This window comes from Lissotriton helveticus, chromosome 2_1 (genome assembly GCF_964261635.1).
Source record: "Lissotriton helveticus chromosome 2_1, aLisHel1.1, whole genome shotgun sequence".
NCBI classification, from domain to species: Eukaryota; Metazoa; Chordata; class Amphibia; order Caudata; family Salamandridae; genus Lissotriton; species Lissotriton helveticus.
In genome coordinates this window covers 1701629917-1701654800 of record NC_136059.1, presented here as the reverse complement: position 1 = coordinate 1701654800, position 24884 = coordinate 1701629917, and positions in this window count along the sequence as shown.

The window sequence follows — 24884 nt, the reverse complement described above, 5'->3', positions numbered from 1 at the left end:
ACCTAAACTTCCACCTGGACCAACCCACAGACAATACCTCCGCCAACCTCCTAGAATGCATGAGCAGCAGAGGCCTGACCTAGCTAGTCACCAACCTCACACACAGGGCAGGAAACACACTAGACCTGATTTCATGAGCAGCAACAGAGTCAAATATAGCCATGCCACAAAAATCACATGGACCGACCACTCCACCATTCACTTCACCATTGCAAGATCACCATGCACCGCCACCAGCCCCCCCCCTCCCAATGCCCCCTTCCAAAGCTGGAACAAAGCAACACAGACACAATAGATGGACACCCTCAACATCTCCGTGCCTGACTCAACCAACCTGGAACAAGCAGTCCAGAACTTCAGCACCTGTATCACCAATGCCATCTACTAAGTCACCCCCATCAAACAAGGCAGGACCCGCAGAGACACCAAAAAAGCTAGCTGTTACACACCAGAACTCAGGAAAATAAAATGCAGCTGCACACCAGCGGGGACATAACAGACTGAGCCACTGTCAAAGTCAGCCTAAAGAAATACCACCAGAGACTCAAAGACGCAAAAAAAGACGTCCTGACAAACCGCATAGAAGTAAGTAAGAGGCAAACACCTCAAGGATCTCTTCAGCAATATTAGATTTGATGCAGGATACTGCTTTGTTAGCCAAATGGTGTTTAAAAAAAATAAATAATGTTGTATGACGGAACGACACATGCCATTACCACACAAGTCGATACCAAGACTTTGCCTTCATCACACGTGCCTGTGCAATAAAAATGTGAGTTTTTTTCTTTACAGGCAAGTACAATATATATGTATTTACACATATGTATGAAAATCAGGAGTATATAACCCAAGCAAGAAGTGAAATACAGGGACGGCTGCGAAAACATGACACTATTAAATTCAACCGCGATCACATAGACCAGTGGTTCCCAATCTGTGCGCCACGGCTCCCCAGTGTGCCATTAAAAGTAGCCAGGTGGCGCCGCGAAAAGCTGGACACCAAGTACACAGTTTGGAAACTACTGACTGATACACAATGGTGGGGGTGGTACCAGGGGGCGGAGGGCATTGTGCTGCAGACGGGGATTTCTGATCGGTGACAGCTTTGTTCTTGCGGTTGAGGGGCTTGAATTCCAGGGGCCAGAGGGGTGCAGGAGTTGTGACAGGGTCTTTGGCAGTTCAGGCGGGGCCTTTCTGGGGAGAAGGATGGGGCCTGAGTGGGAAACACGGGATGGGCGGACAGGTGGACGGGGGTGCTGGGATGTGGTCGGTGTGCCTGGGGTGGGACTCGGGGGAGATGCTGAATGGGGAGGTGAAACGTCCTGCAGTGATGAAGGTGGAGGTGGACATTTGCAGGTGGCCTGATTTTGCACACAACGGCCCTTGATGGTGATTTGTGGCGCCTGGGAGCCACCTCCGGTTCAGTGCTGCTGGGACGGGTGGGCAGGTGGAAGCTCATGGCTAGTGGCCGGGTTCTCCAAGTTGCACATGATATGGGAAGATATCTCAGTGGGTTGGTGTGCCTGCTGCTAAGAGCTGTGTGGAGCCTGTGTGTTGGGAGTGATTTTGGAGGGACTGGCCCTAGATTGAAATGCAGGCCGTGTGCATTTGCTTCCATGGTTTGTGGTTTGGGCGCGGTGCTTGCCTGTGTCTGCTGCTGTTGATCATTGACATGCATTTGCCATTTGTTTTGTTCATGTCCTCCTTGCGTGAACCAAGTGGTGTGTGCTCCTCTCTGAGTGTGGACACCACCGCCCATTCACTGATCTTCGTTTCCTGGCATGCCCGTGGCTGCTGGGCTTTGTCTTTGTCTTCCTGGTTTTCTGTTTTGCAAATTTAGGGCGCAGCGGGCCTATGCAGGCACAGTGGTTGCTTTTCAGTCTATTTTCTGGTCCTGTGCACTCAGACAAGTCCAGCGCTTCCCTCGTGGTGTGCTCCATGGATTGTTTTGAGCCCTGCCGCTTGTTGGAGTTTGCACGGTGTCACCCCAGTGGTCCATGGATGTTTTTGTCTGGTAGGTGTCACTGCTTTGGGTGTCCTGTTTGAACAGCCCAGGTTTTGTGTGCGTCCTGGACTGGATTGATGCGGAGCAGGTGGACTGCTGTGGCATTGTGGATTGAAATGTACTTTTGTTAGTGCTGTGAAGTTTGCTTGTTGAATCATGGGATGGTTTGCAGCGTTGGGGTCGGCCTCTCCAATCATGCAGCGGTTGGTCCTGGGTTGGACTTGGTGCGGGCAGCACTGTGCTCGCGTGGATGTCGAGGTCGATCTTCGGGTCTCTTTGGCTGCCTGCTCTGTATTCTCAGTGGAGATGATTTGGCGGTGCTTATTGTGCAGTGTGGAGGGCGGGGCATGGTGGGACACTGGTGGCGGGACGCGATTGATCGCTGCAGTGACCAGAACAGCAGGACTTTGGGTGCTGGGGCAGCGGGGAGTGGCTTGCTCCAGATTCCGGGTCTGTCCGTGCACACCACAGTGCTGCCAGTGCACATTCTGGATCAGCCAGTGCGTTTCGGGGGGCTTCAGGTGCACATTTCTGGGATGGCAGTGCCGGTCATGGTGCTATCAGGGCCAATGTATGCCGGGGAGCCATTGGTGTGCGTTCTGGCTCTTCCAGTGCATCCAAGGAGTGTGGGTTGCTTTGCCCTGCCCTCTGCATGATCCGAGTGCCCCTTGTTTGGTGGGGTGCCGCCATGTGCCACTCCATTCTGCACGTGTCCGTTGTGCTTTGCCGCCACAGATTGTGGGGCGCACAGTGGCTGCATTCTGGCACCTGGAGATATTGAGAGGGATGCAAATGATGGTTGTTTCTTTTGACCCCCGCCCATCTCTCCCTCCATTTGTTTGCTGGGAATGCGTCCCACATCTATGGTTGTTATGGCTTCATCTGCTTCGGCCCAGTTGTTTTCGGGGAGAGAGATGGAGGTGCCCCAGAGGCTTGGCTTGCATCCTCCCACCCACCAAGAAGGTGGGAGATGGTGGGGAGCCGTGGCCGGCGGGCGGTGGATCAGGGGGGCCGCGGGTCAGAAAAGTTTGGGAACCACTGGCATAGACTATGAAACAGGGCAAATCTTCACATTTGCTCGAAAACGCGAAGAGGCAGCGTTTCACGAATACGGCCCCAGTAGGAGTTACTTCACAGAAAGCTTCAAACAATATAATAAGTGAAGCACCCCTAAACTCAGAAGTCAACTCATTAACAGGCGACACCGATTCAGAAGATGGAGGAGAAAGAATGAGCGAAAGTAACAACAAAGTGAGACTCACATTAGCTGAGGAACTTGATTTTTTAGGTTTGGACATGTGGCAAACCTTAAGGCCAGGGAACCCTCCAAAAGCACCAGAGAAAGGAGAAACAAAAGGAGAAGAGAGAGGCGCCAATATAGGAAAACCAAAAAAACAGAGGCAACAATTGAGGAACTTATGAATATTACCTACTGGCGGTCGCCAGTAGGTAGTTATAGTTAGGACCGAGTTTCCAGAGGAAGAGCATTTTTTGTTTTGTTTAAAACTTTAGCGTTGTTTGATGAATCTTCATGAAATTTTCAAAACTAATTCTTTGTTGATATCAGCTCCTATGTTGAACGTTTGGGGGTGATTCGTCAAGGGGGGCTGAGAAAAAAGGGAGGTCCCAAAACGTGCTTTCTCCATGTTAATTTCCATAGGACTCTTTAGACAAGGCTACAGGTCAAACGGGTGAACGAATTACCCCAAATTTGGCAGGGAGAAAGGCCTTCATCTAGAAAGCATGCTTTTGTTTATTTGGTGTAAATCCGTTCAGTAGTTTTTGAGAAATATATAAATTTACAGATATCGATTTTTGGGAATTCTGCCATCTGATTGACTGAGGCGTAACGAGCACGAGCTTGCTGCTTATAGGGTTTTAAGTGGGAAAAAAACTGGGGGTGCTCTAAAAGGGGTGGGGGCAAACCTCTTAAAGTGGTGTGGGCTAAGCAAGTAGGGGTGTGGTCTAAATCAAGATAAGTAGCATTGTGCGCTTTAGAAAATCCCTTCCAATACTTCTAAGTTCGGAAAAAACATTCTTTCAAAGGATTTCCCTTCCTTGTACAACACGGGTCACCTAGTATGATGTCTCCAGTTCTCAGTAGTGAGCAAAATGAGCATGCGTACATGGATGTGCATGGTCTCACTGCAGTACAATAAAAAAAATACAATTTGAGTATCTTTGCAAGGGCCGAAAATAGAGCCCAATAGAGACCCTTTTGGAGGCTCCCTGAAAATAAGTGCTGGTCCTCAGACCCGGCCCAATTAAAGCCCAGCATCCATCCATCCTCTGCACTGCGCCATTCAAACTTCTTTTAATTGATGCATACATTCCTACTTATATACATAGATGCATCTGTTCCTGCACTTATCTTAAGCATCTATGAACCCACTCGCCTATAGTAAGCACTGTACCATTCATGCAGACATACGCCTATATATCCATAGATAGATCTGTTCCAGAAGCAAACCTAAGCATCTATCAGTCCACCCGTCTATCCTAAGTACTGGTCCATGTATTCATTCATCCTTCCATCCATCCATACGTTGATACATCCATCTATCTACCTATCCATTGATCCATCTGGCCATGTATCCACTAGCCGGTTATTCAACTATACGTTCTTATTTATGTGCATCCTCCGTCCCTGATCCTAAATACGACGTATTATACTCATCCACCCAGCCTGTTAAGAGTTGGAAAAGGCTGGTGATAAGCATTGACAGACAGATGTTTCTTATAAAGAACAACAAAGCTTTGGTTTGCTCTTTGTGCAGCATACTTCACCACCCATCTCTGGTGGTGTTTTTTTTAATTTCAAATTATTTTTATTGATTTTTTACATACATATAATATCACACATATAGCAAAAGAAATGTAAAGGAGCTATTCAGTGTAAGAAGTTAATTTAGAAACATAACGTTTTGTCAAGTTGTATATAAGTACACTGTTTTAAAGTGGCCGTGACTGACAGATACTGAATACCTGTATTTCTTACATTTGAGAAAGTATACTAGAGAGCTAATTTGAGGTGTTGAGAACCTGCAGTTCTATATTTCCACTTGAAGCACAGTATAGGAATATAAAAGTAATTGGAAAGCTTTTATGCTCATATTAAAGTGGGGGGGTGAGAACTAAGTGAGTTAGGCAAAGCATGTGTTTTCGTAGCACTAAAATAAGAGAGTGTGTAAGGTCAGAGCAGGGTCGTGCTGAAGCTGCCTGCTTGTGGTCATTTCCAGAGACGCAACCAGAGTGAAATTTCGGGGAGTCTAATTCTTTCAGCAATAGGCAGAGTGGGGATGTAGGGGCTGGAAAAAGGGGTGAAAAAGAACAGAGTCTTATTTACAAAAAAATTATGTTTTGAAGACTTGTGAATTACTTGGATGCGGCTCTGTGTGTGCGCCCGGGAAGCTGTCTGAGAGAGTCCGGGTCAATGGGCGTTGCGCGCCTGGTGGTCTGTCTGCAGATTACCCCACGATGATATTGCTCCTGTGTAGAAAAAAGAGAAGGGAAATCGTGAGAGAAAATGTAACTTTTTAAAGGTTTTCTCTTCTCTTTTCCTACAATGCGAGTCACCTGGCATGATGTCTGCACTTATAAGTAGTGAGCAATGTGCAGGCTCTCACAGTCTCACTGCAGTGCAATAAAGAAAAAAAAACAGATGAGGTTTGTGAGGCCCGAAAATAGAGCCCCATAAAGACACATTTCGAGGTCCCCAAAAATAAAGTGCTGGCCCTCAGACCCACACAGACACCCCCCCCCCCCCACTTAAAGCCCGGGGTGCATTGTTATGTTTGCGAAGTTGTAGATAAAATTGTAGGCTAATAATGGTAATTTTTGTGTGTGCAGTTTGGTTGATAATATCATCCTAAGTACATAGGGCCTCATTTATGAGAAATGACGCATCGCTGCGTGAAAGCAGCGTTGCGTCACTTCTCAGTGCGCGCTCCTTGCGACATACCTGATGCGTCATATTTAATGTATGACGCATCATGTCAGTATTTCTGACGTATCTGTAAGGGCAAAAATGACGCATTGCTGGAGTGTGTCACAAAAGTGACGCAACTCCACCAATGTGTCCTTTCACATGGGGCAAGCCCCATGTGAAAGGGCCTGCGTCAGTCTTACGCCTGCTGTGAGGCAGGCGCAAGATTTTGACGCAACGGCGTCCTAGAAGTGACGCAGTGAAATCTCATTGATTTCACTGCGTCACTTCTACGAGGCTTTTTACGGGGGAACGCCCCCCCTGCATACATTATACCTGACGCAGGTATAATGTAGCGCAGGGGTTTACAAAGTGACGCATCTGCTTAGATGCGTCACTTTTAAATAGTGCGCAAAAGGAGGCATGTTCTACACCGCCGATGCGTCACAAAAAGTGACGCATCGGAAGCGCAAAACTGATGCAAGGGCTCATAAATGAGGCCCATAGATTACAATTTTTAAAAATACTATCTATAAAGTTGTCTGCGGTGGGTTGCAGAGAGAGTGCTGTGGGGTGGTGGGGTGCGGCGGAGAGGTGAAAAGTACGAAGTAGTGCAGTTAGATATAAATTGTAAAGGTGTATGTAAATAATTAAATAAATACTTGCTGTATGTTCCATGGCACTACTTGTCATCCTAGTGCTCCTCTGTCGTGCTCCATTACATTGCAGCACTGGGTCTGGAAGTCGTTAGTGGACGTTTTGTAATTGTATGTTATTATTTTACCATAGTGAACAAATTTGGAAAATAATTGAATCTATTTTTTGTTTTTCAGAAAATTATTTTGTTTGGATTAAAATTTGGAAATGCCAAGAAGAAGTGAAAAAAAAGAAAAGCGAAGAAAATATATATTTCAGCAAAAGGCAAAGGGCCCGATTCACAGAACTAACTTAAGACAAAATCCTAAACACAGAAGGCACTTACTCATTTTGGTATTCACAGAAGGCACTTACTCATTTCGGTATTCACAGAAGTTAGGAGTCCTAATTTAGGACTCCTAAATGCCTTCTGTGAATACCGAAAGTCTTAAAATTAGGGTTTTTCTCAGTTTAGTTGTAGTAAAGTTAGGACTCCTAACTTTAGGACTCCAAAACGCCTTCTCTGAATACCAAAAGTCTTAAAATTAGGGTTTTTCTCAGTTTATGTAGTGGTAAAGTAAGGACTCCTAACTTGAGTAAGTGCCTTCTGTGAATACCAAAATGAGTAAGTGCCCTCTGTGAATACCAATATGGTAGTAAGTTTAGGATTTTGTCTTAAGTTAGTTCTGTGAATCTGGCCCCAGATCTTCAATTAGAAAAAAATGTGAGTACTACAGAAACAGTTTGTTCTACTGAAAGTAGAAGATAGTTTGTGAAAACAATATTACAAACATTTAATGAAAAAAAATCACACAAAGCAAAAAGAAGAATTTTTCAAGTAAGGTGAAGCAGAGTTCAATTTCAAATACAAGGAAAAGGAAACATGATAAAGAAATAGTATCTGTTACTAGGAGACAAAAGCAATTTCATGAAATTCGTCAGAGACTTTTTTGATCTAGAGTGATTCAGAATTTAATGAAAACATGCTGCAAATATAAAAGGAAAGTGTTTTAATTCAAAGAGAAGCAGAATTTTGAAAGTATAGTGGATAGTGCTTTCAATTTAAAACAGAAGTTATTCATTCTGATTTGGAAGAGAAAGTATTAAACAGAAGGTTAAGTTGTTACAAAGACTAGAGCCATGTAATGTAGAAAAATATACTGAGAAGTATGGGCATTCTCTGGCTTGTCTTTCAAGAAAAGTTTATAAAAGTGTTTTTTATCAGTTGAGGATGTTAGCAGTACACCATTCAGAAATGCAGAAGTTTGTGAGGAAACTGTACTATGTAAAATGTCTGGCATTATTGTTAAGTGAACTGAGTACAAGTCTTTTATATGGTTCTTTATTAGTTGTTCAAAAAAGTGTGATGATATTGAAATGTGATATTTTGGTTCAGAGGAGCAGTTCATAGAAAGTGAAAGCTTGACAATTACAGATGTTGGAGGAGATAAGAAAGTGATTAGCACTGATCAGTTTGAAGAAGAAATTGGAAAGTTTAATGTAGTGTGCTCTGAAATACGAAACTATGTTTGTGTTTGTTGTCGATGTACTCATTATAAAAGTCAAAAGTAGGAATGTTGATTTGTATTTAAAAAGTGAAAAGGAGAACAATGGTAAGTGGGTAGAATTTGCAATTTAATTGTTGGTGGAAGGTCAATTTGAGTAGGTAGTGATCAACATATATGTAAATATTGTTACAACAAATAAAAAGAGAACAAAATGCCTGCTAGAGCAGTACATAGCTTAGAATTAGTAGCTATTCCGGAGGAACTGGCAGAATTGAATACAAATGAGTCTGTTCTAATTCAATCTGTTCATTCTTTTCAAACTATAATTCGGATGGAGCCTAAAACAGGTAAACTGCCACCAACAGACTTGCAAAGAGGTCTGAAAGGAAGAGTGGTGTACTTACCTTTGGATTTGGAGAAAAATATTGAAAGTATTGCTGGCGAGAAACAGGAAAATGAGGCAGTAGTCATTCTAGTAAATGGTGTAGTAACAAAAAGTCAGAAAAAATTGCAAGAATTTGTGGATGTTAATAAAGTTGAAAAGGCTACCTTTTATCTTATAGAGAACAATATTTATTACAAAAATGTAAATGTGGTGGAACAGGTAATAAGTTTAGAAGATGAATCTTGTTGACCGATATTCTGAAGCTGCAATCCGTACAGGTCGATCATCATACTGTCCAAAATAATGCCCTTCCTAGCTTTTCTCCCATACACTCATTGGAGTTCCCTGTGCTTTTTTCATTTTAAATAACTCAATGTTGCTTCCTATTACTTCTTTTGAATGCAAAGGAGATTTTGTGTAATGTTCATAAATATCTTCAGTCATTGACTTGTCCACTTTCTCTATTTGACCACTTGAAATTTCAGATTATATTCTGAAGGTCCTAGATTTCGACAGTGGATTTCATACATATTTCACCTTTTGTTTGAAAGTGATCTGTCTTCTCTGTCGTATGCAGTGAACCACATACTTAAACTAAAGTTCATCAATAAGTTATTTCTGCAAAAGAATTTGTGGAGAAAGTTCAAGAAACAGATGAAAATTTAGAAGGACATTTAATCAATTTGATGGCATGTCAACGTGGAACAAATGGGTATTGGTATTGTCGTCATGAAGAACTCAAGTGTATGCTACGGAACTTAGGTACACTAACATGGTTTGTCACACTTAGCTGTGCAGAGTATGCATGGGAAAATTTGTTTGAGTTTCTAAGAGAAGCGAATTCCAATATAAAAAATGTTGAAGTAAGACTTGTGGTGAACTGTGTTCATTGGATCCTGTAAATGTGTGGAGATATTATAATCATAGGTTTCAAGCTATGATGTATTTTATCTGCAATAAAAAGAATCCACCTCTTGGAGAGGTTACCGATTTCTTTTAGTGAAAGGAGTATCAAGCAAGAGGTGCACCTCATATATATAAGCTACAATGGATCAAGGATGAACCAAAATTTGGAAATGATTCTGATGAAACAGTATTGTCTTACATTGAATAGTATGAGACATGTGAGATACCAAGAGAGGAAAGAGATAGAAGCTTGAAATAGCAAGTTTTACGTTTCCAAAGTCACTGTTGTTGAAGGTATTGCAGAAGAAAATACAAGTCTAAAGAAAAATTTTACACCAGATGTCTGTTTGGTTTTTCCTGTCGAGTCATTTGTAAAGGAAGAGTAAATTCTTTTTTTTCTTTTGTAAGGCACACAATAACTCGAAAATCTCCAAAGAAAACCTACAACTTAAAAAGAACAGAAGTGTTAAAGTATATCAATGATTACAATCCAGTCATTTTAAAAATGTGGAATGCAAACATGGACATTCAGTATGTTGCAGATAACTCAATTGCTGTTGCATGTTATGTTACCTCGTACATAACAAAATCAGAAAAAATAGAGATGAAAGAAATGTGGGAAGAAATTGCACAAGAGAAAAGCCTTAGTAAAGAATTGTACAGCTTTACTTTGAAAATGCTTTCCCACCAAGAAATTGGATTGTATGAATGTTCAGACCGCTTGTGCTCTTCAAGTTTAAATTCAAAGTCACAAGGAATCATTTGGGTAAGTTTAGGTCTTGCCTGTAAACGAAATAGAGAGTTGAAATTACTTGAAGAAATTGAAGAATTAGCAGTAAATGAACCAGACAGTACAGACAATCTTAAAACTAATATGTTGGACACATACTAACCGAAAAGGAGTCAACATTTGTAACAACTATGTCTGTATGAAGCACTTCAACATTACAGCTTGAAAAGAAATGTTAAACAGAATGTAAAAGAAGGAAAATATGCAGTAGTTGGATGTCATGGTTGTTTAGTAAAACCTTCTGAAACTGCTAAAACGATGGTGTAGTGAAAGTGAATTACTTGGAGACTTTGACTGCTACGAAGATTCTTGTATTGCATGTAAAGGTAGAGTTGCATGTACAATTTTTGCAATATATATACAAATTTTGAATGATGAAGTTGAACAGGAAAAGACTATTACAGCTGAAATTAGTAATGAAAGTTCTCAAGATAGTCAAACTAGTGGTCCATGTAGTCATGATCTTCTTGGACGACCAATACTGGAAAATGAAGCAGCCATTGCTATGCATGAAGTTGAACTTGCAATGCAGTACAGCAGGTCCGAACAGTGAAACGGTGTTTCGATTCTATGATTGAGGATGTCAGAAGTTAAAGTGTGTGATAATTTCTGTGTACCCCCTCTGACTAAGTACAACCAACCCTAGCTAACAACAGTGGAACAGTGTTTTGATCCCACAATGGATGAGGTTAGAACTGCATCTGAGAGTGGAGATAAATGTACTCCTGTTGACCAGGTGCAACCAACTCTAGGTCTCTATAGTGGAACGGTGTCTTGATTCCACAATGGACGATGTCCGATATTACCTGCAGGTGGATTTTCACAGAGGTCCTTCTGTTGAGGTGCATCAGACTGTGCTTTCCTAGTTAACTGCTGCACATGCCTATTGGGCTGGGTTGACTGCTGTCGCTGGAATAGACTTCGGTACAGCAGGTCCAAACAGTGAAACGGGGTCTTGATTCTATGATTGAGGATGTCAGAAGTTACAGTTTGTGATGATTTCTGTGTACCCCCTCCGATGAGGTGCATCAAACTCTAGGTCCCAACAGTGGAACGATGTCTTGATCCCACAATGGAGGATGTTAGAACTGCATCTGAGAGTGGAGATGAAGGTACTCCCTTCGACCAGGTGCAACCAACTCTAGGTCCCAACAGTGGAACAGTGTCTTGATTCCACAGTGGAAGATGTCTGATATTACTTTGCTGCATGGTTTTGATAGAACTCCCTCCGTTGAGGTGCATCAGACTCTGTGCTTGCGTAGCTAACTGTTGCACATGATTATTGTGCTTGGTTGACATTAGTCGGTGTAGTACACCGTGGTACAGCAGGTCCGAACAGTGAAACGGGGTCTTGAATCTATGAAATGAGAGAAGTTCAAGTTTGTTATTATTTCTGTGCACCCCCTCTGATCTGCTGCAACCAACTCCATGCTTTCATATTCAACGGTACGTGGGTGTCAGGCATTAATAAATAGTGCCTCTGGCCTACACTGTAGACAGAAGTGTTCACAATTCAGATCGAGTGCTGATTGTTTAATTATAGAATCCAGTAGTCAAGTAACTATAACGTCTATTGGAATATACATATAATCCTTTTAGTATACTTGCTTGAAGACATTTTTTTAAATGACTTATAGGTTCACTACAATGACTAAATTTGATTTGCAAGTGCAAAGAGACACTGAATAGTCTACACTGCGGACAGCAGAAATCGGAATTTGAATTGTTTTATTTTATTTATTGCAGATTTTTCTGCAATTTATGTTGTGTTTTGTGAAGAGGAAGTGAGAGAAAGTATTCATGAATGTGTGTGTGAGTACTGTCTTCAATTAACACTGCAGACAGCAGTGTTCACAATTCAGATCGAGTTGGTATTGTAGTTGAGGTAGTCCTGTAGGAAAAAACATTGCTGCTGTGCGCTCTGTCCGCGCCATGCATATGCATCATCGTAGGCTCCGCAACACGCTTTTTCTTGCTTCGTGTATGACAAATTGTGTAGCTCAAGTCCACCTTATATAGCTGTGGGTTCTTGGTGACCGCTGTCTCTGACCTACACTGCAGACAGCAGTGTTCAGAATTCAGATTGAGTCACTATTGTAGATGATGCTGTGCTGATGGCAACAGATATTACTCCTAGTATGGTCCACTCGCAGCACGCATCAACGCTGGCTGTGCACATGCTGAATGCTTTTGATGTGGCTATCTGAGTGCACTAGAACTGATGGACCCTTTATGATACAATCTTTGTGTGTATTATTTCAGATCTATTGTTTGTGTCTCAGTATACCACAAGTTGTTGTTCTTTTATGATAGAATATTTTCCTGTATTATTTCACATCCTCTGTGCCTACTTTACTGCAGCAAAAACTGTTGATTCTTTTATTATTGAATGTCTGTGTGTGATCCAGTGATTACTGTTGTAGTTGATGGTAGCAGCAACTATTCCCTGTGGGCTGATTTACGCTCACTGCACATGCATCCACCACAGACGTCACTGGATATGTGACCCTGGTAATAAAAAGGTGTCGAGCGCACATGCCCGTACCCACTTCCACTATCTATCTGTGTGCGTGTGTTCATAATTATCTATATATGATACTGCCCCTGGGCCGTACTACATTACATTGTACTGTGGACAGCCTGTAGGCCCATAGGAATGAATGCAGTCACATTTGCGATTCGTACATGCATAGCCTTTTGTGATTCCCAAATAGCGAATCAGTAAAATTTCCTATTTGGGTATTGCAAAATGCGGGCTTGATACATGTGCCCTTTAGTCTTTGCCTGGCAACTAGTCACTTGGTTACATCACTTTCTGATTTTGATTTACTTTGCATTCTTTTTGGCATCCACTGGTTTATTATTTTTTCTCCCGCTTTGTTCTCTCGGTTCGACCTTCTCTTTATTATCCTTGTGTTGTGCTGCCTCTTGTTCTATTCTTCTGTAGAGTCCTGTTGGTTGTAATGCTGCAGCGACCTAGGGCCTTCCACTAGATTCCTGGTTTGCTTACAGATTGTTATATAAAAATCCACAGCTGGAACTGAAAAGCTTGGTTTCATTTGTTATTTATTATTGGTTGAAAGGTTAGCATCATTTACGTACCATCTGTCCTCTGTCTAACAGCCAGTTCAGATTGATCAACTTTTGTACTAACCTTCAGATAAACCAGTGCCATCCCCTGAAACAAACGTGACATGTAGGAGAATGGTCTCTAGTCTAGTATTTCTCTCTCCCTTCCGATACATGTTTCTCTCCAGATTCCTCCGTCTGGTGGCCCAGTCCATTATCTCCAACAGCATAGGATTTAAGGGAGAGCATGAGCTTTTAGCAGGTTTTCAACTTAGGAACCTTACACACACCTTTATTCTATAGGCATCTCATGAATCCAATATTTTTAGTGCTAAAAAATAATTCTATGTTATGTGCTTGTGTGTTTCTTTATTTTATTCCAAGTTATGTATTTGGTATGCACTGCAAAGTTAATTGTCTCACGGTGCCTAGTTATATTAATCTCTTCAGCATATATAAATTATAGTGTGGTATTCCTTGAAGGGACATCGTGAACAGAGGACTTAGGAGCTGAACAAGAATCTTCTTCATGATTCACTGTGCTCTGGCATAATGGGTTTTGGGCAGCCGCGGTCCGTGCAGGTAACAGCAGTGGGGCGGTGGGGCCGGATGGGGGGGATTTCGAGGGACAATTTAATTATTCATTTAATTTTCCCTCTGCATTGTCCCTCAAAATCCTTCCCCCCCAAACGGCCACATCCCCCCACCGCTGTTACCTGCACAGACCGCGGCTGGTTTTGGGGGGCAGCTGACTGCAGGGAGATGTGCCCTAGGGATACTAGATGAATGAATCAGCCCAGGCTACGTATGAGCTATATTTGGTCAATAAGCATTTGGAAAACAGCCCAAAATAAATGCGGCCATCTTACGTTCATAGTCATCATTTTGGGAAGGTGACACAGTGGCCGGAGCAATAGCACTTACAAATACAAATTTTCCAGGATTATGTTATTTGTGGATACTCTGGGTATGGAGGATGAAAGAGTATGAGAAGCCATGCTGCAGATCGCATGGACTTAATAGCACAGGGCGCACATGTCTCAGCGTGTTCGGCATGTCAGGTGGCAGGCAGGGTTGCTGTGGCAGTTATGGCAAGTTTGCCACCATGTGGGTTGTTTTTGGAGTCCGGGCAGCTGTAAGTAGGAACCAGGGACCACTCTAGAGGCAAGAGAGAAACCCCCTGGTCAGTGTGCACAGTGTGCAAGGAATCCTCAATGGGCAATGCACCCCATTTTGCAATTTATGGAGAGCAAAGGGGTGGGGCTAAAGCAAGACCAGCCGTTCCGGGAAAAGTGCGCGAGCCACAGTCAGCGGGACTGCAGAAAAAGCAGCCCTGCTTGGGGAAATGGAAGCTGTGGCAGCGCCAGTGTGCTCCGGGCCCCCACAACCACAAAGGAAGGATGCAGGTGATGCTGGGGGAGGGGCCATGAGGGTTTACTAGCAAAAGTGGTGATTCAGGCCTAGATGCCTAATAATACCAAAGAAGGCGACAGATGGCACTAGGAGGGGGGGGACATGGGGTTTGACTAGTGAGGGCAGTTATTTGTAATGCACTACAAATGTAATTGTCTCTGGATGCCTAGTTCTACTAATCTATTGAGCATGTCAATGATAGTGTGGTATTTCTTGAAGGGATATTGTGAACAGAGGACTTAGAAGCTGAACAAAATTAACACATGAATGCGACATGTAGGGGAGGTGCCACAAGTGGTTACTCGCGAGGGTGGTCCTACAGGACCCAGGCTCCTGAAAAGACAGATGAAGGCAGCAGGTTGTGCCAGGGGGCATATTGAAGGCATACAAGGCTGGACAGAGCCTGCAAATGCCGGAGAGGTGCTGGGAGCCCATGGGGGGGAACCTGCAGAGAGAGGGCAGGGGGTGGGGGAACTGAGCCGGCGGAGCCCAAAGAACCAAGGTAGAGGATTATGGGTGGGTGAAGTAGCTGGGATTGGAAAAAGGTAGAAACAGAGCTGGCCAGGTGATTTGGGGTGCAGGGTGAAGACAGAAGCACATGGCAGTGGCCCACAGTGTCTTTGTTGTGGAGAGGGTGCCTTGACAGGGCCTCATCGGGGCTCAGGTCATGCTGGTCGAAGAGAACGGGTGGGTACAGGGCGCAGTCACACATCACTGTTACGGCCAGGCAAGCAGCATGCAGGAACAAATTGGGCATGGTGAAAGACCCATGGGCGGCTCAGCTGTGGCCCTGCTACTGGCTCTGTTGTAATGGAGCAGAGGTGAAGAGGAGGACATCTGAGAGGGAGGGCTATGGGGATGGCTGGGCAGATAATAGGCCACACCACAAAATATATGTGGGCAAGAATGTGGAGCGGGACGCAACACCACGTCAGTGGGTGGGACACTCTGCAATGACATGCTGGGGCGGGTGGAGTATATGAAAGTTTAAGATTGTAATATGATATATTAATGAGTTTCCCAAAAATCAACATGATTTGGTTTTAAAGTAAATGAATTGCTGAAGAATAGATTTTGTTATTGTATTTGCACGGGTGATTTAATATAACTTTATTAAAACATATGGTAATTTTTGTTTATTCCATATTCCATTAGTGGTCAACTACTTTAAACATTTTTAGCCCTGAAGATGGTCTTACGGACGAAAGCCTAGAGACCGAAACGTCGACTTGTTAACTTCTTCCATAAAATTCATCAACTGTGATTGTGAAAAAGTGTTGACAATTATAACAGTGAAGGCCTAAATTATTGAATATTGTCTTCTTGTTTAATTGTTATTGTTTCATATTTGTACCCTTTATGAAATTCGAAGATAAAATGCATTTGTTTTAGATACACCAGTGTTTTTGATAATTTTATGCTATTTGTTGCTACCTGCTTTGCAATATATATTCTTTTAGGATATATTTCACATGATTAGTTCAAAGTGAAAATGGTATTATAAAATAGATTGATAAAAGAAATTGACCAGCACGTAAACAACGAATCTTTCACCTAACTGTGACTAAGAATAATATAACTAAGTACTTTAATAAATCCCTTGAAGGCACACTTACCTGTTCATTGATCTTGCCCAAGCCCTCAAGGGTATATTGGGTTGTCCATTATACCTACCAGTATTTAGCATGAGGAAGGCAGGCAAGCATATTAACAACAGCACGTCTCACCTTTATTTTTGCAGGATCATCACCACAGTGGTTTGGCGAACTTAGACAGCTTGGTGCACCTTGTTGGCCACAAGGAGCAGAGAAGGTAGGGTCTAGTGTGGCCAGCTGGATGCCAGCATTGGACAGATCCACAAAGTCTGATATAGCCTCAGCAGTGCTTGGACCCGGATGTGTAATTTTGGGCCACAGGTTGGGTGGGTGCAGTAAGGAGCAGCAGAAAGCAGAGGAACAGCCAGAAGGGTGTACCACAGTCCCCTGGCAGCACTCAGACAATACAGGTGTGCATTGGCAAAAAGGGTTGCGAAGAGGCACAGGTTGTCTCGCCTACAGGGCTGCTGGTTTTCGGAGAGATTGCTATGCAATTGGATTATGATGAGTGAGTTTAGGGGAGCGAAAAGTGGTAGATGCCCCTGTGCAGAAGGAACACAGGTAGAAACAAAGTGGTTCATGGGGGGCCATGGTGGCACGGATAATAAGGTTGTTCCTAGTGTTTTACAGGCATGGCCTAATGATTGGAGTACACGAGGCTCAGGAGTCATCAGTGGAGACCCTTCACAACTGGTTAGGCAGCTGGATCTAGAGTTTAGGCCTATCTTGACACCAGGTAAGGGTGCTAGAAGTTTGGGGTTTTGGGGGTTTGGGGGTTCGGGGGGAGGAATGGAGAGGGTGTCCACTGTGGTGGATGCCGGAGGAGAGTGTGGCAGCTTGGACCTTCACTTAAGCAAGGGTTTGTATGTGAAGGATGCAGAGGTATGAATGGAGAAACAGGGTCCTGAGGGGAAAAGCAGGGTGGTCCCAGGGGTAAGCAGGTGAGGCGATACACCATGGACGGTAGCATCTGAGTAGGGACATATGACAGGAAAATGAAGAAGGAGAGAGAGGATGATAAAAGCCAGGCGCACAGGACACAGGGAGTAAGGAGAGTAAGGAACTCAAGATCATGAAGTTACTTTATATCAGCCGCGGCCTGTGGAGGGAGTTACGGTGGGGCAGGGAGGCGGGGAGGGGGAGGGGCAGGGGAGTGCTAAAAACCGGCATATGGATAATTGCAGGTAAGTAAACAATTTAATTAATAAAACGAATTTCGTAGCGCGCACTGCATCACAATTACTGCTTGTGTTTCTATTGACCCTTGCTAATTCAGCATTCATTATTTTTACAATTTATGTTTACAACACTTCATTGTTACTGCATTCATCTTCTGCACATATATAGACCTTATATTATGTAGTCTGACAATTGTATAGTACTCATTATACAGAGGGACCAGTATGTTTAGGTGTCGAGATGTATGGTTGACCTGATCATGTAGTAAAGTTGGTGATGCTGATATGAATGCAGAAATTCAAAGGAGTATATGGAGCATTAGTTCCTCTTTCATGCAGCATGTTTTCACATACATATTTGAAGAGTTGAAACCTGGTGGAAGAATTGTTATTCCTCCTAAGTGTTGTGGTTTGACCTGAAGAAATACATTCACACCACAGTATGTGAGGATTGAATCACTGGTGACACAATTCAAATCGTTTTTTGGACCCCGAGAAATTGGTGACAGTGCAGCGATATGCAATTCATTGGCAGTTCATTAGAGGGTTTAAGGCGCAGCTTTCCAAACTGTGTGGCGCGACACGTTACTGTGTCGCGACCCACACGTAGGTGTGTCGCGCGATGTGAGGCGATGATATCTGCCAGCCGGCCGACATTAGGGCCCCTCACTCAGTGATCACGACGTGCACACGTCGTGAAGGCAGAAGGCGGAGCAGCTGGAGAGCGGAGCCTCATGGACAGGAGCTTCAGTGAGTATTGACACCTCCCCCTCTGGGAGTGCTACGGCGCTACTCATGGCCCTGAGCGTGCGGCCTTGCTGGGACACTGATATCGGAGCCACCTCTACCCACCATCCCAGGCACTCACTCGGTTGGTAAGTAGTGAGGCTTAGACCGTTTTGGGGCATTTTAAACTGCAAAATCTCTGTATTTTAAACTCCCCCTGCCCAGTTTAAGCTGTATATGCTATACAAACAGTATAGATTTTTAATATTACTTCCAGGACAAAATGCAGTGACTAAAGCATGAATGATTGTGCTGAGTACCAATAGTACGTGGAAAGAAAGTGCAAAAAAATAAAATGCCAGTTAAAGCAGGAAACATAGGAGTAGATGAGGTGGTAGGCCCATCCCACCCGCACGATTAATTTTGAATGGAATAAAATTAATGTTAATTTGATAGGAATACAGATTTGCCATGAAAATGTTAGTGTAAAGAGTGCATCACAAACGCATTTTAGATTTCTGCAAGGTTATTTAAATATGCTAAATAATACTCTGAACCATGTGAGGACGAACAGACCAGCTCTTATTTCATAGAAAACAAGTAAAGTAGAGTGACACAGGCTGAAATATAGTACCGGGTATACAACTTAGTGAAGGAAAATAAAATGCTAATATGTCCGTCAAGTCATTTTGTTTTTAAAAACAAATGTCATTGTTTTACAAGAAAGTAGATAGTGCTTCAGACACAGTGATTTCCTGTTAACATCAGCACCTTACCTCGCAGATAGGGGATCTTCCATATACTTCTTCAGCTCATTACTCTATCACAGCTAACATAGTGCAATTATTTAAGGCAGTGTACTTGCTCTGACATTAACAGCAACAATAGCGTTAATCTGGCCCTTTAGACATAAGCCAAACATTGGTGATAACTTGCTCAAACTATGCGACTGTTGTGTTTGGTGGAGATTATTAATCGCTTGAAGAAACGTCACATCTTGTGACATCACAACAGGCCTTGTTCCTTGTCGAGGTGGGATGTCCCAAAGGTTTTATGGACTGCTGTTGAGTTTCTCTCAGTTATATTGATTGATTTTCCCTGAAAGTGGGTGTGTGTGTGTGGAGGGGGGTTGTGTGTGGGTTTGTGTGTGGGGTGGGTGTGTGTGGGGTTGTGTGTGTGTGTGGGGTTGTGTGTGTGTGTGGGATTGTGTGTCTGGGTGGGGTTGTGTGTGGGGGTGGGGTTGTGTGTGGGGTGGGGTTGTGTGTGCATGCCGAGGGGTCGAGGAAGAGGCAACCAAGAGGAGTCAATGGCACCTCAGTAAATGGTCTATAAAGTCTATCCGGAAGTGGTGATGTCACATCCCAGGTAAATCTACTTACAAATTTTAGTGGAGGGTCTATTGGGCAAACCTGTACGTGGTGAAAGCCCTTCCTGCCAAAACTCTGTACAGAGTATCTGGGGTCCACTCAACACTAGGAAAACTACTGAGAGTGCAGCCCACCACTATTGGTGAAACTCAGGACAAATTGGAAGGTATTTAAATTAACAGAAAAAGTGCAGGACTATGTGGGTAGATGTTCAAGGCAACCATGTAAGTGCAGAATTCAGGGATTCTGGCCCTAGGGCATTCGAGGGCGTAACACATTCAAATAAGGGAAAGCCATAAATGTACTTTCCCTTTAGCTGGATGCCTGAGTTGGATCCTCTGGGAGAAGGATGTTGTAAAGATGGGGAGGGTCGGTCTGTGCGAATGGGCATTTGTGTCATGTCAGAATCTAGGCTTGGTGAAGAAAGGCAACAAAGGCACCTTAGGCAGGGGGAAATATGCATGGAATTACAAGTTCTATGCTTAGATGATAATAGCAAATACATGATCTTCATCAGAAAAGTATGCCAGACTAGTGGGTTGTTGTTTGCACATTCATGTCATTGTGCATTAAGCCTAGATGCATTAACAAGGAAATAAAAGGCCTGAGGACGTCTCTGAACCACGCTAAACCTATTTCTGAAGAGGGCAGTCACTGGATAAAGAGTTAGGCAAGGTGAATAGGTCTTGCAGGGGCCTAGACATTTGACTAGAGTAACCATGGGAGAGTTGGTAGGAATTATCTTGTTATCCACTCAGAGGGCCCGATTCACAGAACGAACTTAAGACTAAATCCTAAACTTACTACCATTTTGGTATTCACAGAATGCACTTACTTCTTTCGGCATTCATAGAATGAACTTACTACTTTTGGGATTCACACAATGAACTTACTACTTTCGGTATTCACAGAATAGACTTAGGACTACTAACTTTACGTCCGCCGCCGGGCAGTATTTTCCGCCACCGGGCCAAAATTTACGGCTCTTTGGCGGACTTTACGATTCCGGGCCGCAATTTCCGATAAGATGCCGTAATTTCCGATTACGGGCCGGAAAATCCAATTACGGGCCTGAAAATCCGATTACGTGCCGGAAAACTCGATTTTTGGCAGTTGGCCATGTTAGCCAAGGGTAAACACCTGTCCAAGTGCGTACCATCCCCCACCATTGATCAGCTGACACACTGCAGCCAATCTCAGCCAACAGCTCCATTTTGGCAGGGAGAATGTTGCCAGTGCCTACCATCCCCCACCACGCTCCAGCTGAAGCCAATTAACAATAATTGACCAGCACTAGAAAACACATAAAAGCAGCACACATTGAAGGAACAGGTTTGGCCACAGAGAGTTTGTATCTACTACACACACAGTGACCACACAGTGACCCTGAAAATGGACATGAGGAGGAAAAGGAACTTCACAGCAGAAGAGACCACCATGCTTGTGGAGTTCATAGTAAGGCATCACAAGTGCCTCTATGGCTTACCACCCTACTGCACCAGTGGGGCACAGAAGGCAGAGCTATGGCAGCAGATAGCCGCTGCTGTCTCAGCCTTGGGGGAGGAGAGGCGAACTGTACAGGATATTTTAAAAAAGTGGCAGGACGAAAGGCAGAGGGTGAAGGAGAAATACTCAAGGATTGAGTTAAGCCGGATCCTCCCAGCTGCATGCCCTGGACCCCGCCTCCGGCTCACCCCACTGGAGGAGGATATCCTGACAACAATACACCCCCACTTGATCCATGGGCTGCCTATCAGTGACGTCCGCTACGTGGTACCAGGTAAGTGAAATGAAAAGAAAAAGTGCATGAAAAGATTGTCTGTTACACTGTCATTGGGATTAAGGAACTGGTCCAAAGCGTATTTAAAAATATAGCCAGTCAGAGACTCATGTGTCACTCTCTGTATGTAGCACCACAAGTCCCAGAATCCTTTGTATTAGAAATGGCAAATCCCTCCCACCCTCCTTAAAACATGGGCACAGTACTGCAGCCGTACATGCACAACCCTGCACATTTAATAACTGTTCATATTGACAGGAAATGTGCAATGCCATATGGAAATGCTAAATTAAGTTAAAAATATAAAGTAGCAATTGACAAATATTAGCAGGGAAGCGCCAGTACCAATGTGACATGCAATTCAACCCTTGCGCCAACACGGTGGGGTGCGTTCAGATGGTGGTGCACTGTGGCGCAGGGATTGACAGCTGTGTGTTGAATCTGATGGTGTGTAAGGGGGCTTTGCTGGAGTTGTGTCGCAAGAGCTATGCAACTCCAATAATGTGCATGCACTGCCCATACCTAACGTGCTGCGCCACTACTTACGTCTGCTTCAAGCAGGCGTAAGGTTGCACCGCAGCGGCCTCTGAAAAGTGACTCAGTGAAAACTTGTAGATTTCACTGAATCACTTGTACACGGCATATCCCAAATGAATGCCCACCCTGGCTACAGCAAAGCTGATGCAGGTCCAATGTTGCGCAGGGCCTCACAATGTGACGCTTCACCATAGAAGCCTCACGTTGCAAATAATGCTAAATGTGTCGTCTGTTTTACCCCACCGTTGTGTCACAGAAGTGATGCAACAGCAGTGTAAATCTTAATCAAGGGGCATGTAAACCTGCCACAAATTCACAAAGAAGTACATCACCCTGTGCCAGCCTAAATCACAAAGCAGAAGGTGAGAGTATCATCAGATGTAAATATGTAATTCACATATTCTGTTGTCCATTTTCCACTCTGCCACGCCATAACATCCCCAACACACCACTGCTCCTACATGCCCCGTCTGCGCCAGTACATCACAAGACTGTTAGCACGCAGAAGATATGGGCAAATCCCCAAAAAGTTCCACAAGCACATTTTCCATTTGTTTACTTTTCGGTCTTCTCACCCATTGACACATCCAGCCAGAGCACAGACAACTGCAGTAGCAGAGGTCACCGCATCTATTGGAGGAATCGGCAACGTACAGAGGAAGGCATGACAACCACACTAACTGGTAAGTTAAATTGGCCAGGAGATGGTCAAAATGCATACATTGTCAGGAGACGACAGAGGGACAAATAGTGCCCACCTATGTAAGTCAACCAGATATGCAAAATTTGCTTCATTACATTTGGAGTTGTCAATGGTCATTCACCTTTACCATATGACATTTGTGAACAGCGAAAGACAAAATATGAAATGTATTGCCTCATCATCCCTTTGTAATTGTGGTACTCAACATGTATTTCACAAACAGACTGGGGAAACCAATCCTATAATCGAGGGCCACAACTAGTCAAAAGTATGTACCCACTATATTGCAATAGTGTCTGTAGACCTAATCAAGAAAATCTATTTGCACTCTAGTGGACCTTACCTCTGGATTTGTAGGCATGTCATTGTGATATAGGTAGCATCAAGGTAGTGGGCCCATGCGGGATCACTCATTACATTATGTATGACACACTTCTGCAACGGTGGTGCACAGAACTGCTTGTGCTCGTCCACTGTACCAGAAATAGAATGCATCACATGTGGAAGCAGGAATGTAAAGTTGCTAAACATAATTATCATTTTGGGTACAATGCGGTCCTCCCAGAATCAAAGACGCGCACAGACTTCTGCTACTAGGTTGGACTTGACATCTGTCCTGGGACCACACACTGCTCCAGTGCTGGGCCAAGGTAAGTCAACCTGGCTGAATGCTCATTAATTGTGCCTTTCACCTCCACCGTATGTGTTGTACAACACTGGTGTCCTGCATCACAATATGATCACATAGGGCATTTGAACACATTGCCGATCAGACCCTGGTGGCAATTGAGAGGCTGACACAAAATGCATGCCAAGTGTGTGCAGAATGGACATACAATGGAACAATGTGTCATATGAACTGACCAAAACACAACAGGCTTGCACTTCAATAATAGGATGAATCCCTAGCAAACTGTACATGGTTAAATCAAAATGAAATAGGTATGGCCGAGGCACACACTGGTGCCAGTTGTGTACATATCAGATGGTTGTAGGAGCTGCTAAGGTGGCTCTTCATGCAGTTACACCTGCAGAATGAATTGGCTGGTGAGCAACTCGATAATCCAGTACAGGCGGTAAGCCTCAAAGCTTCTCACCTCATATGCAATGTGTGATCATAACCAAATGTTGTTGTCTGCTTGCCTCCCTCCTATCGTATTCACATATATAGGTGAGTGTTTGACAAATGAGGTTTGGATGTCTGCTGCACAAGACACCATCCGTTGTCATGTAAGTAGTAACATGATGTTGGAAATGGAGTATGGGAACAGAGAACACTCAAAGAATGGACATTAGTAATCTGTGTTCTCTCATTCAGAAATGAGCTCTGTGACCTCATGGTTAGGGAAGCAAAAATGGGCAACATCATGTCCCTGACAACTGCACATCTCACACATGAACTCCTTTCTGACTTGGTAAAGGTGAAATCAGTGTGATGCAGATGAGTCAGGGTCATTTATCCCCTTCCTTGAACTATCAGTAACCTTCTCATACAAGTTTGTCAGTTGATGTGTCATCTAATTGATATCATTGCTGCATGGATGTAACAGCTGTCAAATGCTGCTTGTGAGCAGGTGCCCACATGTAAAGTCAATGAGGTAAACATGCTGCACATCGTCCTTGATTATCTGCAAATGGTTAATGAGAATTAAATGTTGGCTCATAGCTACAATCTGTTGTACTAAAATATGGACATGTAATTCACATCACAGGTGCTGACAGGACAAGACCACTGAAGCGGACAACATCCCGGGGAATGCATGACATCCTGGCTGCAGCTGTGAAACCATCGTGCACCTGTCCTTCAGGTAAATCGGGCATGAGGTGTGTCACCAGCTTAGATTACTAAACCAGGACAGAGATCGAGATCCCATTCTGCATGGAATCAACAGTTGTTGTTTACAAAGTGAAATACAAACCAGGAGTATCACATATGCCTGTCTGACAATTGCTGATGCAGATCATTGAGAATGTAGTTTCTACCCTCTACAGCTATGTCTACAACAACTATGAGGAGACAGGTGCAGCTGGATACACCAGGGGGGGACGCAAAGGGACAGCGAGTTGTGGCTAGAGCTGGTGAGTCTGCTAGTATTATATACATCTCCGTGTAACTCCTCAGTGCCATGGTGTGAGCGGTCATTTGTGGTGGTACCCTAAGCAGATCACATGAACCTCATCTGCTGATGCGAAGTACAGTTAATACAACTCTGGTGTTGCAGCACATGTAATACCTGGTCAATCAATAATACGGTTGCAACCTCTGTGTTTCAGATCGTGCCAGGGGAGAGGATGACAGACCGACAACCAGTGCCGGCAAACGGGGAATCAGAGGGGAGAATCCCTTGATCCTCCAGGCAG